The 17,462-nt window shown below is 39.3% G+C and overlaps 1 long non-coding RNA gene across 1 annotated transcript; it reads right to left on the minus strand.

The window, feature by feature from the left end:
• Positions 1 to 2,001: 2,001 nt before the first annotated feature.
• On the minus strand, positions 2,002 to 12,830 carry LOC121399537. Its single transcript, XR_005965126.1, has 4 exons — positions 12,142 to 12,830; positions 11,543 to 11,704; positions 10,448 to 10,450; positions 2,002 to 2,014 (listed from the first exon to the last, which is right to left on the minus strand). It is a non-coding gene; the product is annotated as an uncharacterized LOC121399537 (long non-coding RNA).
• Between the last annotated feature and the right edge of the window lie 4,632 nt (positions 12,831 to 17,462).

The raw sequence follows: 17,462 nt of genomic DNA on the forward strand, positions 1-17,462 counted from the left end.
GAACTGGTCTACAAGCATCATTGACCTAATGTAGTGAGCAATGTTGACAGTTTTATGGGGAACATAATTTTCTCCTGAGTTAGAATGTGTTGGCATTTGTTGCTGGAAAAAAAAGCTTTTTTGGAACAAAGGCAGTTTGATGACAGTGATACCCTTCTGTGCTTTCAGTGTTGGGAGTAAAGGGCAAGTTGATAAGATACAAGTCTGTATCTTGTAAATACTGCTCTAGCAAATATCATTGTTCAGGAATGTAATTGAAATACTACTTGCAAGTTTAGTTGTTCAATATATGGTTTCATAGTGCAAATAATGAACTCATTTTCCAGGGATAAGAATTATTTTGTTAGTATTTTTCCATAATAAATACAGGATCAATGTATTTTGGTAAATATTAAAAATTTCTGGAAAAAACTATATCGTTTGGTTTAGGAAAACAGCGCTTTTTTGTTTTTTTAACATTCATTACTTACTCATGTGTAAGGGTACAATACCGCTAATGAAGGCACCGCAGAAAGTACCAAACAACTGCAGAAAAGTCAAGAAGTTGGGAAACCATAGTGTGTGTGTCTCACTATTTGGTAGATGAAGAAGGTTGTCAGCACTATATCTACTCAGCTTACAGTTGACGGGCAATTAACTAAGATTCTACAGGGAATGGCCCCAAAGGTACTTTGGGTTGGAACTTCAGGTTGGTATAGAAAACAATGGAGGAAGGACCCACTAAAGAGAAGTATTTTCTTCTTTACAACATACTGGAACTCAGAATGAGTTCATTCTTAAAGGGCATGTAAAGGCAAAAAAATAAAATCCCATTTTTACTTTCTTTAATGAAAAAGAAACCTATCTCCAATATACTTTAATTAAAAAATGTGTACCTTTTTTATAAGAAACCTGACTGTATCTAGTGAAATTCTCCCTTCATTTACTGCTCTGGATAGGAATTGTCAGACGGTCCCTAACTGCTGAGCAGGGAAACAATCATACTTATGAACAGCAGGGGGAGCCCCCGCCTTACTTCCCAGCCATGCAGAACTCAAGCAGCTTTGTTTATGACGATCCCTAAGCAGCCCAGACCACACTGAGCATGTGCACAGTCTTAGTCTTGCAAAGATGTTTAACAAAGTTACAAGATGGTGACCCCCTGTAGCCAACTTTGAAAGCATAAATTATTTGTTTGATTAGGCTTGTGGTGCAGTAAGTTCATGTTTATATTTAGTATACAAAATACAGCATTTCTAGCCTTATTCTATTTTAGACTTTACATGCCTTTTAACTCCCATAATGAAGTTTCATACAATTATGTATTCACAAGGAACTGTGCTAAATCACAATTAGTCTAAAGACATGTAGCGCTATAGTAAACTGACTTGTGCTAGGGCAGTTTTAGCTACTTTCCTTGGTGGGCTGAGACCACAGATGAGCTCTCTTTCTCAGGGGTAAGCCCTCGCAACGCGGTGGAGGCAAGGGTATAGTGTAACTGTAACCGGGTGCGATAGCACAATGATGGGCGCCAGTAGTTCTTTAACAGTTGAACAAAGAACAGTATTTATTGAACAATAGCACATAGATCATTTAGCAGATTGATCCACAATGGAGTATAGAACATACACAGCAGCATAAATGAAGCATATACTCACAGCACGTATAGGCTGAATCCCCACAGGCTAGGGAATATACAGCAGAGAGTAAGTTGACAGCATGTGATGGGTATTGCCCAGTTTTCAGGATATCTTCCAGTGGCAGACTAGGGGAACTCCTGACATCCCTATCTCAACACTTGGTTCCTTACTCTGGGTCAGTAATACTAATCTCCTCGGCTAATCTCCTCGGCGGAGCCTTGAGCTGCTCAACTAAATAACCTCTCTATCACTCCTAGAGTGATCTATAAACGAGTATAGCTGTCTAATTACTAGGTCCAAGGCGCCTAGGGTCAGCACTACCCATTCCCTTCCAGCCTGCTTGGTTGGGCTAAAGCAATGGACCCAGAACACATGGTTCCTAAACCTTTTATACTCTGGCACAGTGCCATCTGGTGTACACTGTGTGAATTACAGGGGTTACATAAGCACAAGGTCCCCATAAGGACCCACTGAGGTGTCCATATTACTAGGGATGTGCCTGTCTGTAAAGTGTAAGGGTGTCTAAGATTTTCACATCCCTACAGACATATTTGCAGTAAATCCCATGATGCCAAAAAAAAAAGACCTAATGCCTTTTTCAGAGAATTGATAATACTCATATAATAAACTGATATAAAGGATAAGAGAAGAGATAAAAAGTAATGGCATACAGACTCTACAGTTCATGTACAAATTAAAGGCTCAACTTGAGTACAAGCAACTGTAAGCCCAACAAGCAGTTCCACTGGTCAGATATTCACATTATGCTGCAATGTCTTTGTTGGTGAGTGGTTATTGTGGCCACAGGGAGCAGATACGGCAGTCTAGCAATCATCACAAATAATAGGTAATCACAAAATCCAGATAATCAAAAAAACAAACACCTCTGGTGACTCTGCTGAAATTAATGTTACAGTTGGAACAGGAAGTCCTAGGTTCTATTTTGGTTTAAACTCATTAGAACCTTACTAACATTTCTTAATATCCTTGTATAGGTCACGCCAAAACACCCTCTAAATAAGGCACCAAAATTACACATATTTCCACAATTCAGTGTCCATAACATGGTGACTACCACAGACAATAATTCTTTGGAAACCATGGACAAAAGAAATATTATTACACATAAAGAGATGGTCCACCTGTTAGTATGCTAGGCAAAAATCGGAAAAATATGGCTTTTCGGGAAAAATCCCCAAAAAATTGAACGATTCTGGAAAAAATTGCTCGATTTCTTTGTGTTTGTTAGTGATGTCCCGTTTCACTTTTCATGAAATTCGTGAAACTGGCGAAATATTTGCAACAAAGTTGATGCCAGAGTCCAGAAAACGTTGACACCGGGGAATTTTCGTGGCAAATCAGCAGATTTATTTGACTGCAGCGAAACGTGGTTGTTAGCCGCGAATTTACGCCTGCTGAATACATTCGCCCATCACTAGTGTTTGTCCCTGATCCGATTAAATTCTTTTTTATTAATGAATAAGTTTCAATAGTGGATTCTAGTTTGGTCAGACTTATTTTTTACGTATAAACTCTGATAAATAAGGTCCCCCCATGTGTAGCCTTACGGAGCATTTGTTTTTAGATGGGGTTAGTGACCCCTATTTGAAAACTGGGTGAGTCAAAAGAAAAAGGCAAATAATTAAACTGAATAATTAGAAGAGAATAAGATGTTTCTGGGCCCCACAACAAATTAATTTTAGGGCCACCACCATATCCAGATGTCCAGATATCCTGTTTTATTGCAATTGCTCATTAATTAGGGCCTCATGGGGCCCCTTATACCTCCTGGGCCCCCCTGCAGCCGCAGGGTCTGCTTTCTCTATAGTTACGCCCAACTCAGCTGGCAGAACAGGGAATAAAGAATTCACATCTGAAGAATTATACTCCAATATATATTTATTCATTCCCTGGGCTGACGATCTTAAGAGGAGAGAGATTTTATTAGAGGCTAAGACTAAAGCAAGGGAATTACTTTATTTTTTGGTTAATGCTGGAAAAGGTTATTAAAAAAAAAGCAGCTACTTCTTTGGTCATCAGGATTTATCTTCATAAACTACAAAGTAAAATATATTCGTCAGAATATTTGTTTATTTTCTTTCCATGCCAGCATTGTTCTTCTTCTTATTTTAACAAGAACACAATTTATGAATTGTACATTCCTTTCACAGCGAGGTACATTAAGCTATTGCATATTTCAGAAGAACTCACTGTTTCGTTTATATTCCAGTAACGAGATGTCTCCCAGGGAACAATCTTTTTTTTTTTTTTCAGTTCTTGTTGGCAATGTGATTCGATATGCTTTCTAATACTTATCTAAACTGCGGCACGCTTTTTCAGGATTGTATATTTTTTATATATCAGATATTTACACAAAATATATCTACAATATGTGTATATACTGTATATACAGGTATGGGACCTGTTATCCAGACTGCTCAGGACCTGGGGATTTCCAGATAATGGATCTTTCTTTAATTTGGATCTCCATACCTTAAGTCTACTAGAAAATCATGTAAACATTAAATAAACCCAATAGGTTGGCTTTGCTTCCAATAAGGATTAATTATCTCTTAGTTTGGATCAAGTGCAAGCTACTGTTTTATTATTACCTGTACAAGGAAAAAGTAAATCATTTTTAAAAATTTGGATTATTTGATTATAATGGATTCTATTGGAGACGGCCTTTCCGTAATTTGAACCATTCTGGATAATGGGTTTCTGGATAATGGATCCCATACCTTTTCTCCTTGACCTGTACCAAAGCACTTGCCATTCAGACTTGTACCTTTATATGGTCATAAAGTGAGTTTAGGGACACCCTGAATACCCAGTTCAATTCAGGATTAGTCTGAAACCGACCCTTTTTTAGTAGAATTTGGATTTGACATTAAAACATTTTATTCTTATTGAGAAAAATCCTGGTATCCCCATTTTTGAGAGGTTTATTGTTCAAAAATAACTGATTAATATTACGTAGAAGACACAGTTTGTTGCATTATTGCTATTGCACAGAGCGATACACATATACTAGTGATGTGCTGGTCGGCCCGATACCTAAGGGGACCACGGATTTACCCGTGGGTCGGGCCGGTCTCCCTGAACCCATCACAGACTCCTAAACTTTCTTATCTTTATCATTACTGGGAATGAAACACAAGTACAGTAGCACATGGAAAGGGCAGAAAAGAATTAAAGACCCAGTAAGGTCAAGGCCCACCGGGAAACATTCCGGTACCCTGACAAGCCAATCTGATTCTGGGTGCAATGGCATCAAAGCAACTATACAGAAGTGCAAAGGGTGTGTTTGCACAAAGGGTGTGTACTTTTCAATGGTATCAAAATGCTGCTCTTAAAGGGATCATGTCATCGTAAACATGTTTTTTTCAAAACACATCAGTTAGTAGTAGTGATGGGCGAATTTATTCGCCAGGCGCGAATTCGTGGCGAATTTGCGCGTTTCGCCGCCAGCGAATAAATTCGCGAAACGCCCTCGAAAATTAGCGGCAAAAACGGGCGCCGGTGTCAAAAACGGGCGCCGGCGTCAAAAACGAGACGCCGGCGCCGTTTCGTGAAATTTTCGCGCAAATTCGCCCATCACTAGTTAGTAGTGCTACTCCAGCTGAATTCTGCACTGAAATCCATTTCTCAAAAAAGCAAGCAGATTTTTTTATATTCAATTTTGAAATCTGACATGGGGCTAGATATATTGTCAATTTCCCAGCTGCCCCATGTCATGTGAATTTGTAAACCTGATTTCCTTTTTCTCTGTAATGATAAAACAGTACCTTGTACTTTATCCAAACTAGAATATAATTAATCCTTATTGGTGGCAAAACCAGGCTAATGGTTTATCTCTTCCTGCTTCTTCTTTCTTCAAATTTCCCAGGGTAGACGCATGCACAGTTGAATGAAAAAGTCGACTTTTTAGTTATAGTTCGTCTTTTCACTCTAATGCGCATGCTCAGCCGCGCGAAGAAAGAAGAAGCCGGAAGAGGAGCGATCCGTGGTGCTCGCTGGTATAACCCTGGGCCGGTGATAATAGGAGCACCAGCTCGGGATTTCAGGTAAGTAAATACATTCACTTGGGGGTGCCTAACTTTTAGCACCCCCAAGTGTTAACAACTTTCCTTCTCCTTTAAAGTCATTAACAGAATCAGCATCACAACATCACCCGGCAGTGCATTCCACAACCTCACTGTCCTGACTGTGAAGAACCCCCTACGTTGCTTCAAATGAAAGTTCTTTTCTTCTAGTCTAAAGGGGTGGCCTCTGGTACGGTGATCCACTTTATGGGTAAAAAGGTCCCCTGCTATTTGTCTATAATGTCCTCTAATGTACTTGTAAAGTCTAATCATGTCCCCTCGCAAGCGCCTTTTTTCCCAGAGTAAACAACCCCACCCTTAACAGTCTACCCTTTAAACCCTCTAACCAATTTAGTTGCACTTAGTCTCTGCACTCTCTCCAGCTCATTTATATCCCTCTTAAAGGGGAAGGAAACCTAGTCAGCGCAAACCCCCCACCCCCCCTCCCGTTTGTTGCCCACCCTCCCTTCTACCCCCTGGCCTACCCGTCCCGCTGGGCAAATGCCCCTAACTTGTTACTTACCCTTCTGCGCAGGTCCAGTCCAGGGAGTTCACAGACGACATCTTCTTCCACGCGATCTTCTTCCTGCTGTGAACGGCGTTTTGGCGCATGTGCAGTAGGATCATTTCGCCGGTACGGATCTACTGCGCATGCGCCAAAAGTCACGCGCATGCGCAGTAGATCGTACTGGCGAACTGATCCTACTGCGCATGCGCCGTTCAAAGCAGGAAGAAGACCGCGTGGAAGAAGATGTCGTCTGTGAACTCCCTGGACTGGACCTGCGCAGAAGGGTAAGTAACAAGTTAGGGGCATTTGCCCAGCGGGACGGGTAGGCCAGGGGGTAGGAGGGAGGGTGGGCAACAAACGGGAGGGGGGGTGGGGGGTTTGCGCCGACTAGGTTTCCTTCCCCTTTAAGGACTGGAGTCCAAAACTGCCCCCATACTCCAGATGAGGCCTCACCAGGGACCTATAAAGAGGCAAAATTATGTTTTCATCCCTTGAGTTAATGGCCTTTTTTATACAAGACAGAACTTTATTTGCTTTAGTAGCCACAGAATGACACTGCCCAGAATTAGACAACTTGTTATCTACAAAAACCCCTAGATCCTTCTCAGTTAAGGAAACTCCCAACACACTGCCATTTAGTGTATAACTTGCATTTATATTATTTTTGCCAAAGTGCATAACCTGCATTTATCAACATTGAACCTCATTTTCCAGTTTGCTGCCCAGTTTTCCAGTTTAGACAAATCACTTTGCAAAGTGGCAGCATCCTGCATGGAACCTATAGTTCTGCACAATTTAGTATCATCTGCAAAAATAGAAACAGTACTTTCAATGGCCACCTCCAGGTCATTAATAAACAAGTTGAAAAGCAAGGGACCTAGTACAGAGCCCTGCGGTACTCCACTAACAACACTGGTCCAATTAGAAAATGTTCCATTTACCACCACTCTTTGTAGTCTATCTTTTAGCCAGTTCTCTTACCTTGCCTTGTGTTATTGGGGACATCTTGCTTTAGGAAAATTTTGATATATTATCTAGATTGTTAAAAAAATAATAATCTAAATACACAAAATATATATTGCCTATTATTCTGTAAAGGTCAGCACAGCTCCGAAATTCCATGGTTATCTTTATTCACCTAATCACTATGTTTGAGTCTTACATTTCTCTCTACTGTTGCATTGCCTGCTCTGGATTGACACTGGATTGAGTTGTTTGTTTTTGTTGAGATGAAGTTCAGGTTGCATTTACAGTCAAGTGAAATGACTTGGAACAGTGGATGAGAGGAATGTGTTGGATTCAGTTATGTTTAGCATTTGGCTGAAAATTATGGGAGCAGCTATTGTTTGATTAGACAGCAGATAAAAGATGGCTGAATTCAGCAGGGCTGATAACAATCACATAGCAACTAAATCCAGGACTTCTGCTTCAACAAATCCAACATTTACCACACATATTAGAAGTGATGGTAAAAAGGGAGTTACAAGTCTAAAAAATAGAAAACCAAGGGTCAATTGTGCCTAAATTGAGTGTATTTTGTGTTGCTCGAATACATTATCTTGCAAAGCAGCAGTTATACCATGAATTCAACGCCATCGCTATCTTTATAGCAGGTCATTTAAAAGAGTGGTCGCAGGTTTCATCTAGGTTTTTCTAGATTGCAAAATATTAGCAATTTTTATACTGTTTCTGTGACTCTGTTGTTTTAGTTTAATTATTTATCTGCTGACAGTTGGGAGAACATTTCAGTCCTAGGTTATTGCAGGAGTTTAAAACTCCTGTGTATTTTGATGGGGCCAAGGACATAACCCTGCACTAAGGGAAGGAAACAGGGCAGGCTTCTCAGCTAAATGTAAAATCAGAAAATGAATGAAAGAAACAGATATATTATCACTTCATAGACAAAAGTTTAACAGCCGTATGGTACATGTCACTGCATTGTGTCTCCTGTTGGGTAATGTTTGGCCCATCAGAAAAACACATCTATCTCATATTTTAAAATTGAATCTTAATATAATCTGAAGAGAGTATTTAGGTTCTCCAAAAGTTACCAAGGTTAGTTTTTAAAAAATGAAACATAATTGCTACAAAGATATCATTTTAGGAAATTCTATTGCAAGCCTTGTTTGGCCCACCCACTGTGCTACATTCCAGGTCATAAATATCCAACAGTTTAGCTCCATGTGCATTTGACTTAAACCTACCTTTATGTAGCCACTTTAATTCACCTTGAACAGAAGGAATGTTGGCAATACAACTCGTAATTTAAATTACAACATTTGCAATTTAAGACCATCACTACCAAAATTTCCTAGGGTGGACATTCAGAAAAGTCTTTTAGGCTACTCTCGTTATATGTTCAGGATCCATTATCCGGAAATCTTTTATCCAGAAAGCTCAGAATTATGGAAAGGCCATCTCCTATAGACTGCATTAAATTCAAATAATGCAATTTTTTAAAAAAATTATTTAATTTTTTCTATAATAATAAAATAGCACCTTGTACTTGATCCAAACTAAGATATAATTAATCCTTATTTAAAGCAAAAACAGCCTATTATTTAATATTTACATAATTTTCTAGTAGACTTAAGGTATGAAGATCCAAATAACAGAAAGATCCCTTATCTGGAAAAATCAAGGTCCCAAGCATTCCAGATAACAGGTCCCATACCTGTATCTGTTACACTAACCTGAGGCCTACATTGTTGTGATTATGAAATAACTCTCTATTGTCTTTTGTCCTTCACTAGAAAGATAAATAATGACAACCTATGGCTTTCCTTTCTTCTATGTTAGATTTAGCAAATTCAATATTATTAAGGGAGGAAGAGACAAAAGGTATATATGGAAAGTTCTGCTGCTGACATTTGTTAATTAATTTTTGAGTTATGTTTTTTCGGTTGTGCTTAAGGAGTCATCTAACTGTTGACCTTAGAGTAGAGTAATGTATTTTTAATGTGAAATGTGTAGGTTTATAAGTGCATTGTTTTTCTGTCAAGCTGTAGACACACAATGGTAATTGTTTGTCCTTCAATACTCTACAGATGGACACAAATATTTAGCTATTTGATTACACCATAAATCAGAGTCCTTTCTTTCAAATGACCTAACCTAAATGGAACTCTGTGAGATACAGGTATCACACATGTTCTCCAACAGTTCCTCTGCTTGTACACATTCCCCTTTAATTTTAAAAAACTGTATAAAACAGCGAATCCTGGAAACCACCCTATTTAAATTTTTCTGGAATACAGGGAGCGGTTAAGGAGTGGTTAAGTACAAGAGGGCTAGCATCAGGGTTTTTGACATGATGGACAACAGATGATCTCCACAAAAGCCGCCTTTAGCAGCAATTTAAGTGGATCCAGTTGGACAGGTTTTACTCTAACGTTTATGGTGTTTCGCTAAGCATAAATTCATGTAAAAGTGGTTGCAGCCTTTTCAACCCAAAAGAGTATTCCGAATTGAGTGTATAAAAAAGGCTTATAATGCATAGAGAAGGAAGGTACATGACTTGGCGCGGCCTATGTCAAGTAGGAGCTTTAGCCTATAGAACAGTTGTTACCAAATTGGGTGCTTGGAACACTTGTAAAGGCCTATGATCTTTGTCAGTTATAGTGAATAGAGTAACGTGGGTTTATTTTCTGAAACCTGTACCCGACCCGTACCCGCAACCCAAACTCACAACCCACAATTTGAGCCGCATGTTCCCACTACCCGATCCGCAATAGGCCAACTAACCTTCTGACCCGAGGGACACGCAAAGCCGGAGGTGAGGTCACATTTGTCCAGAATTGAAGTCACTCCGGTGCCGAATCTTCTCCAAAAAATTAAAAAATTGTAAGAACAACAAGGGTAGGTGGGAGGTATCAAACATTTGTTGGGTACCCAGCTGGGTTACCCGTGCTGCCCGCACAGCAGCGCGGGTAATTGTGTTAAGGATGTCCACAATTAATTTGAAAGTGCCAATTAATTATTGTTAATTATTAATTAAGAATGTAAGGAAGAGTATTGCAGGATAAAAGATAGATAAAAGATAGACAGTAGCAACAATGGATGAATCCAAACCACTCGTAGAAAATAGCGACTCGCCAATGCGCATTTCGCTTAATAGCTTTATCAAGCCTTGATAAAGCTATTAAGCGAAGCGTGCATTGGTGATTTTCTCTGATTTTAAACAAATTTTATCTTTGGGTTACTACGAGTGGGTTGGGTTCATCCATTGTTGCTACTGTCTATCTTTTATCCTACAATACTCTTCCGTACATTCTAAGGGGCCGATGATTTGTGGCTTTTTAGGTATAGCATAGCCTTCCTACAAGATCAGGGTGAGTTAATTTTAAGGCCACAGTCTCGGTTACACTGTCCTGCCTTCCTCTTTGTGGTGTCCCAGTCTTAGTAAAACGATCAGGCAGCTTATCACACCTGAGCTTAATCATGAATTTTGAATGAATTGATTGTTAATTTTTTAATTGGCAACTTTCATTTGATATACGCACTAAACAGCACTTTTTATTTATATTCAATTGATTTAAGAATTGGCCTGGGAATTAATTGATCTGGGAATTGATTGGTTTTAAATAAAATTGTTGATGAGTTAAATTACCAGCACTTACTGCACTTTAATTTAATTTAAAGGGCATGTAAAGGCAAAAAAAATAAAATCCCATTTTTACTTTCTTTAATGAAAAAGAAACCTATCTCCAATATACTTTAATTTAAAAATGTGTACCGTTTTTATAAGAAACCTGACTGTATGCAGTGAAATTTTCCCTTCATTTACTGCTGAGCATAGGAATTGTCAGACGGTCCCTAACTGCTGAGCAGGGAAACAATCATACTTATGAACAGCAGGGGGAGCCCCCGCCTTACTTCCCAGCCATGCAGAACTCAAGCAGCTTTGTTTATGATGATCCCTAAGCAGCCCAGACCACACTGAGCATGTGCACAGTCTTGGTCTTACAAAGATGTATAACAAAGTTATAAGATGGTGACCTCCTGTGGCCAACTTTGAAAGCATAAATTATTTGTTTGATTAGGCTTGTGGTGCAGTAAGTTCATGTTTATATTTAGTATACAAAATACAGCATTTCTAGCCTTATTCTGTTTTAGATTTTACATGCCCTTTAAGTATTGTTACTACTACTTGTATAGTAGTGAAGTAATCTATTACTTGATACAAAATTAGGTGTTACTAACGGGGTACTTTTCTATTTGAATTTTTAAGTACTGCCCTTCTGACGGTTCTCAGCCCCCAGTGGTAACCACTGAGATCTTTTTCCTTTTCTCTGTGGTAAAAGGGTTCCTCTTTTTTATTTTTCTGAAACATATGTAACCCTCTGTTTCTGTCACACCGACCCACGTGGCCCTCTATTCCACACACTCCACCAGTGTAGGGGTTGTTACTGCAACAGGCATAAGGACTCGAACACAGGCAGAGATATCATAACTTTACAATGCTTTATTGATTGGCACTGTCTGCTGGGGACCTGTAAAACAGTAAGAACACTGCCAATTTCAGGTACATCACAGGCCACCAGCCCACCTCTTCTGTGGAACTAAAGCACTCAGGAACAGAACAGTTAATTCAATACATCCCCACTGACATATTACAGGAAAATGTAAAGAAAAGCAACATAGCTAATATACATAGCACATTAGTATATAACAACCTCAGCATAGTACAATAAGCAGTTTATAACTGTGAGGATTACAGCATACAGGTTTTCTCATGGCAGACATTTTAGATCCCATGTGCTCTGCCTGTCTCCATTAATCACTTTGGGAATATGCTACAAACTACTAACCTGATAAAAGCATAATGCTGCTATAGCTGGAGGTAAGACAAGTTGATTCAGCAAAAGAATAACTCTTAAAATCAACCATAAAACTTTTGAGGTGATTAGAGCAGTAACAGACATCTTACCTCTTCTGTGGAACTAAAGCACTGAGGAGGGACCAGACCAAATGGTAGGATATAGACAGGGGGTAAGGGAAAGTCCATTAAGGATTATGGTCTGGTAAAGATTCTGTTTAGAGTGTGGCTATGATCTTTCCCACAGAAGTTAGCTGCTCTGTTAGAACTATTTATTTCTTAACTAGAACATAATTAACAGTAAAACATTCAAAGGTATATTCTGCACTTTTGGTCAGTATTTTGGTATAGTCCAAGTGATTCTTCCTGTCAGGAATTTAACCTCTTGCAGATCTGAGATATTTGGCGAACATTTATATATTTAAGTTAACTGTGTTAACCGTGTTACATTCACCCCTCCTTAATTTCGCCAAATATTTGTTACACTACCTGAATCAAAACTAGTATGTTGTGAGACTTACCAAAATTCACATCTACTCATTAAATTGGAATAATATAACATAGCGTTCTTATATTACAATAAGCTATATAGGTATCTGTGCTTACAATATAAGGTAATAGAGCCTTTTCCTCAGCCCTTTAGCAAAGGTTCATTTAAGAACTACTTAGAGGGTGTGCACTACCCTCGTACAGTAGGTAACACAAAGTGCCATTTACACAATGCTTAAATGAGGAGATACTATTTACATATGGTACTAAACCCCTTATCAATTTCTGGTTTTTATGCCACTAAATTATGCATACACACACCATTTGTCTTGCCTTATTTTTGTAAAATAAGCTCTTACATATTCCTATCAAAGCGCTAGCAGAGTGATAGTTTGTTCTATCCTTTATTTGTTAAGGGCATTGCCTAGCAATTTAAGTACTTCTAGCAACTGACTTTCAGTTTGGCAGCTAGATATTATGGCATTCATTGAGCAAATAAGTCTGTCCACTGGCTTTACAATCCTACCAGACCTTGTTTGAGTTAAACCTTCTACTGGACTTTGTGGAACTCTGGGTAAATGGGAAGATTCTTTGTCACTTGAAGCGTGAGTAACATCACTTTGCCTATCTGACTGGAAAACAAAGTCACCTTGTTGGTTACTAAGCTGTGAATCCGACAAATCATTGGGTACTTGTAGGTCAAATAAAACTTCATTTCCAATGCCTTCTGTTTGTGCTGTATTTATATCATTACATGACTGTAGTGAATCTCCTCTCTCTGTATTGTTTATTGGGCTACTACTCTCTTTATTTTGCAAAACCCAATTCAGGGTACTTTCAGTATCTCCATCCTCACCAAAAGAGTCATGATGATCTTCTGCTTCCAAACTGGACACAGTAGAAGAATTGTCTGATGAACGTTCATCAGGGATCTCTAGAGGCAGAAAATTAACTGGTAGTATTAAGTTGCGATGCACTACTTGGATCTTTCCAGTTTTTGGATCACGTATCTGAAAAATGTGTATTTTTGGATTGGCCTTGACAACTTCATACACTGTAGACTCCCAAATGTCAGCTAGTTTACGTTTTCCTCGTTCTTTTCTGTTTACAAGTAGAACATGATCACCAGTATGAATTTGAAAGCCTTTTACTTTTTGGTTGTATTTCTTGGCCTGTCTCTTTTTTTCTTGACTTGAATGTTTCTGTGCTATACTTATTGCTTCCTGCAAACATTTCTCCATAGATGCAACAAATTCATCATGGCTTGTAACTGTCTCATCCTTTAATACACTTCTGAACAAGATGTCTACAGGCAACCGTGGGGTACGTCCAAACATAAGAAAAAATGGTGGATACCCTGTGGTTTCATGCACAGTGCAATTGTATGCAAAGGTCAGTGTTTGGATCATCTGTGGCCATTTACTTTTTGCTCTCGGAGTTAAGGACCTTAACATATTTCCTAGAGTACGGTTAAAACGTTCTGCTTGACCATTTCCCATAGGATGATAGGGTGTTGTGTGAGATTTTTCTACTCCAGCAATTTGTAGAAGCTCATTGATCAGTTCACTTTCAAAATTTGATCCTCTATCTGAATGTAATCTTTCAGGAAATCCATATATACAGAAGAAATTATCCCAAAGTTTACGGGCTACTTGCTTGGCTGTCTGGTTTAAACATGGGAATGCATGAGCTATTTTTGTAAAATGGTCTGTAACAACTAGAACATCAACACTTTCATTATTTCTGTCCTCAGCGGACCAAAAATCAATACATACAAGTTCCATTGGGTGGGTAGTAAGAATGGATTCAAGAGGCGCTCTTCCTTCTGGTTCTAGAGTTTTACTGACAACACATCTCTTACATTGTCTTACATATGTTTTAATATCGTCTTCCATCTGAGTCCAGAAAAATCTTTCACGCGCTAGAAAGTTTGTTCTGTCTTGACCTTGGTGTCCAGCATCATCATGGATTCCTTTCAGAACTTCCTTTTTTAGAGAAGAAGGGACCACAAACTGGTATCTCTTAATTCCAGACCTGTTCCTTGAAACTCTGTAAAGAATTCCATTGTCCAACTTGAGCTTATCCCAGTGCTTTAGCAATCTCAAAGTCTTTTGGGATTCATAAGAACGTTCCCTACGGGATGGTCTTCTCCCTCTTTGGACAAAGTATATGGCCCTGGAAAGGTCATCATCTTCACTCTGCTTAGTTTGAAGATCCTTTAAGGAGAACTTTGGAAGTGGAATTGATACTTGCTGTATCAGAGTATTCACTTTTGGTTGTATCAGTACTGTGTGGCGTATTTGACCATATGCAGGTTGCAAGTGGTTTTGCATTACTGCTTTAACTTCTTCACTTGTCATCAAACAGGAATTAGGGACTGTATGAAGTGGCGTATGCTCCACTCCTTGGACACTCACTGAAAGTCTAAATGATTCCTGAACTGCATCCTTATCAAAAGTTTGGCAAGTTTCCAACAGATCTTGGTAGGGTTCTGCTACGATTCTGTTGTTGATTCTTGTCTTTACAAATGGTTGACGACTTAGGAGATCAGCTGGTATATTCTGTGTTCCTGGCACATATTTCAAGTCAAAATCATACGGTGAAAGTTTGGCAACCCACCTCTGCTCACAAGCATCCAACTTTGGTTTGCTCATTATGTATGTGAGGGGGTTGTTGTCAGTCCATGCAGTGAAGCGGTGTCCTTTTAACCAGTGGCTAAACTTGTCACACACTGCCCACTTTAGAGCTAGGAATTCAAGGCGATGTGCTGGGTACTTTGACTGGGACTTAGTTAGAGCCTTGCTAGCAAATGAAATAGGCTAGGCCCTCTTCCCGCATTCCGACATCTGACTAAGTACTGCGCCAAGTCCATCCATAGATGCATCTGTTGACAGGATAAAAGGCTTGCTAAAGTCTGGGTGTGCTAGCATCACCGTGTTTTGGAAATCTGCTTTCAAATCATCAAAAGCCTTCTGACACTCTATAGTCCAGTCTTCAGGGCAAATTTTCCTTATAATGGTTTTTCTTTGTCCATTTCTCTTTGACATATGCCTGCCTTGTTTTGGCTCAGCTGTTAACTGGTAAAGTGGCTTAGCTGTTTTCGAAAGTCCTGGAATGAAATGAGAATAATAATTTGCTAGTCCTAAAAATGACCGTATTTTCTTTACTGATGGTGTTCTCCTATCCATCTCCATCAGGTCACTCACAGCAACATTGGTTATTGCTGAGATTTTCTCTGGGTCAGCTTTTATTCCTTCCCTTGTGATGAAATGTCCCAAAAACTTGACAGATTGCCTTAATAGTTTACATTTCTTGGGAGCTAGTTTCAGGTTATGTTCACTAAGCCGACTAAAGACCATCTCGATTCTGTCAATGGCTTCCTGTTCAGTCTTTCCAAACACCAAGAGGTCATCCAAATAACATAACAAACTTAGGTAATTTTGGTCACCGAAGATTGATGTCATCATACGGGCAAAAGTTGCAGGGCTATTGCATAATCCCTGTGCCATTCTGTTATACTCAAACAGTCCAACAGGTGTAATGCAAGCGGTGTACTTCTTGTCATCTTCGTGTATTGGGATGTTATAAAAACCTGATGTTAAGTCCATAGTGCTAAACCAGCAATTCCCACTAAGAGAAGCTAGAGCATCTGTTTGATTTGGTAAGGGATATGCATCCTTTATTGTACGAGCATTCAGCCACCTGAAATCTGTACAAATCCTGGGTTCCCCAGACGGTTTCCATGCTAAGACAAGTGGTGAGGCCCACTCGCTATTGGATTTCCGAATAATTCCCTTCTCCTCCATTTCATTCAAGACTTCTCGCATTTTTTGAAAATGTGCAGGAGGGACTCTTCGGTATGGAAGGCGAAAAGGTCGGTCATCTGTTAGTCTTATACGATGTATAACGTCTTTGGCCTCACCACAGTCCAACTTCCCCCTGGAAAAGATCTGTTCATAATGAGTAATTAGTTCTCCCAGTTTTTGTTTCCAGAACTCTGAGACCTCACATAAATCTATATTCAACTCTTCCAAGCCAAGATTTTTCAGTACGATCCTCATATCTTCATGAGTAGGGATGTAGCGAACGTCGGAAAAAAAGTTCGCGAACATATTCGCGAACTTGCGCAAAAATGCGAGCGGTTCGCGAACGGTTCGCGAACCCCATAGACTTCAATGGGAAGGCGAACTTTAACATCTAGAAAAGACATTTCTGGCCAGAAAAATGATTTTAAAGTTGTTTAAAGGGTGCAACGACCTGGACAGTGGCATGCCAGAGGGGGATCAAGGGCAAAAATGTATCTGAAAAATCTGCCTGTGTGTGCTTGGAAGAGATAGTGTAGGGGGAGAGCTGTTAGTGATTTCAGGGACAGATGATAGTAAGCTTGCTGGCTAGTAATCTGCTTGATACTGCTCTGTATTGGAGGGACAGAAGTCTGCAGGGATTTGAGGGACATTTTAGCTTAGGTAGCTTTGCTGGCTAGTAATCTACTGTTCTCTTTAAACAACTGCCATACGTTGACCTTGTAGGCATTGTTTGCCCAGTTTTTTTGGACGCAGCCACTGAAGCACAGTTGCCAGAAAAAATATGCCATATAAATGCTGAAAATAGTAATTTTTCGCCATACGTTGACCTTGTAGACATTGTTTGCCCAGTTTTTTTGGACGCAGCCACTGAAGCACAGTTGCCAGAAAAATTATGCCATATAAATGCTGAAAATATAAATTTTTTTGGTTGCAGCCACTGAAGCACAGAGGCCAGAAAAATTATGCCATATAAATGCAGAAAATATGCATTTTTTTGGTCGCAGCCACTGAAGCACAGTTGCCAGAATAATTATGCCATATAAATGCTGAAAATATAAATTTTTTTGGTTGCAGCCACTGAAGCACAGAGGCCAGAAAAATTATGCCATATAAATGCAGAAAATATGCATTTTTTTG

Source organism: Xenopus laevis, chromosome 1S (assembly GCF_017654675.1).
Source record: "Xenopus laevis strain J_2021 chromosome 1S, Xenopus_laevis_v10.1, whole genome shotgun sequence".
NCBI classification, from domain to species: domain Eukaryota; kingdom Metazoa; phylum Chordata; class Amphibia; order Anura; family Pipidae; genus Xenopus; species Xenopus laevis.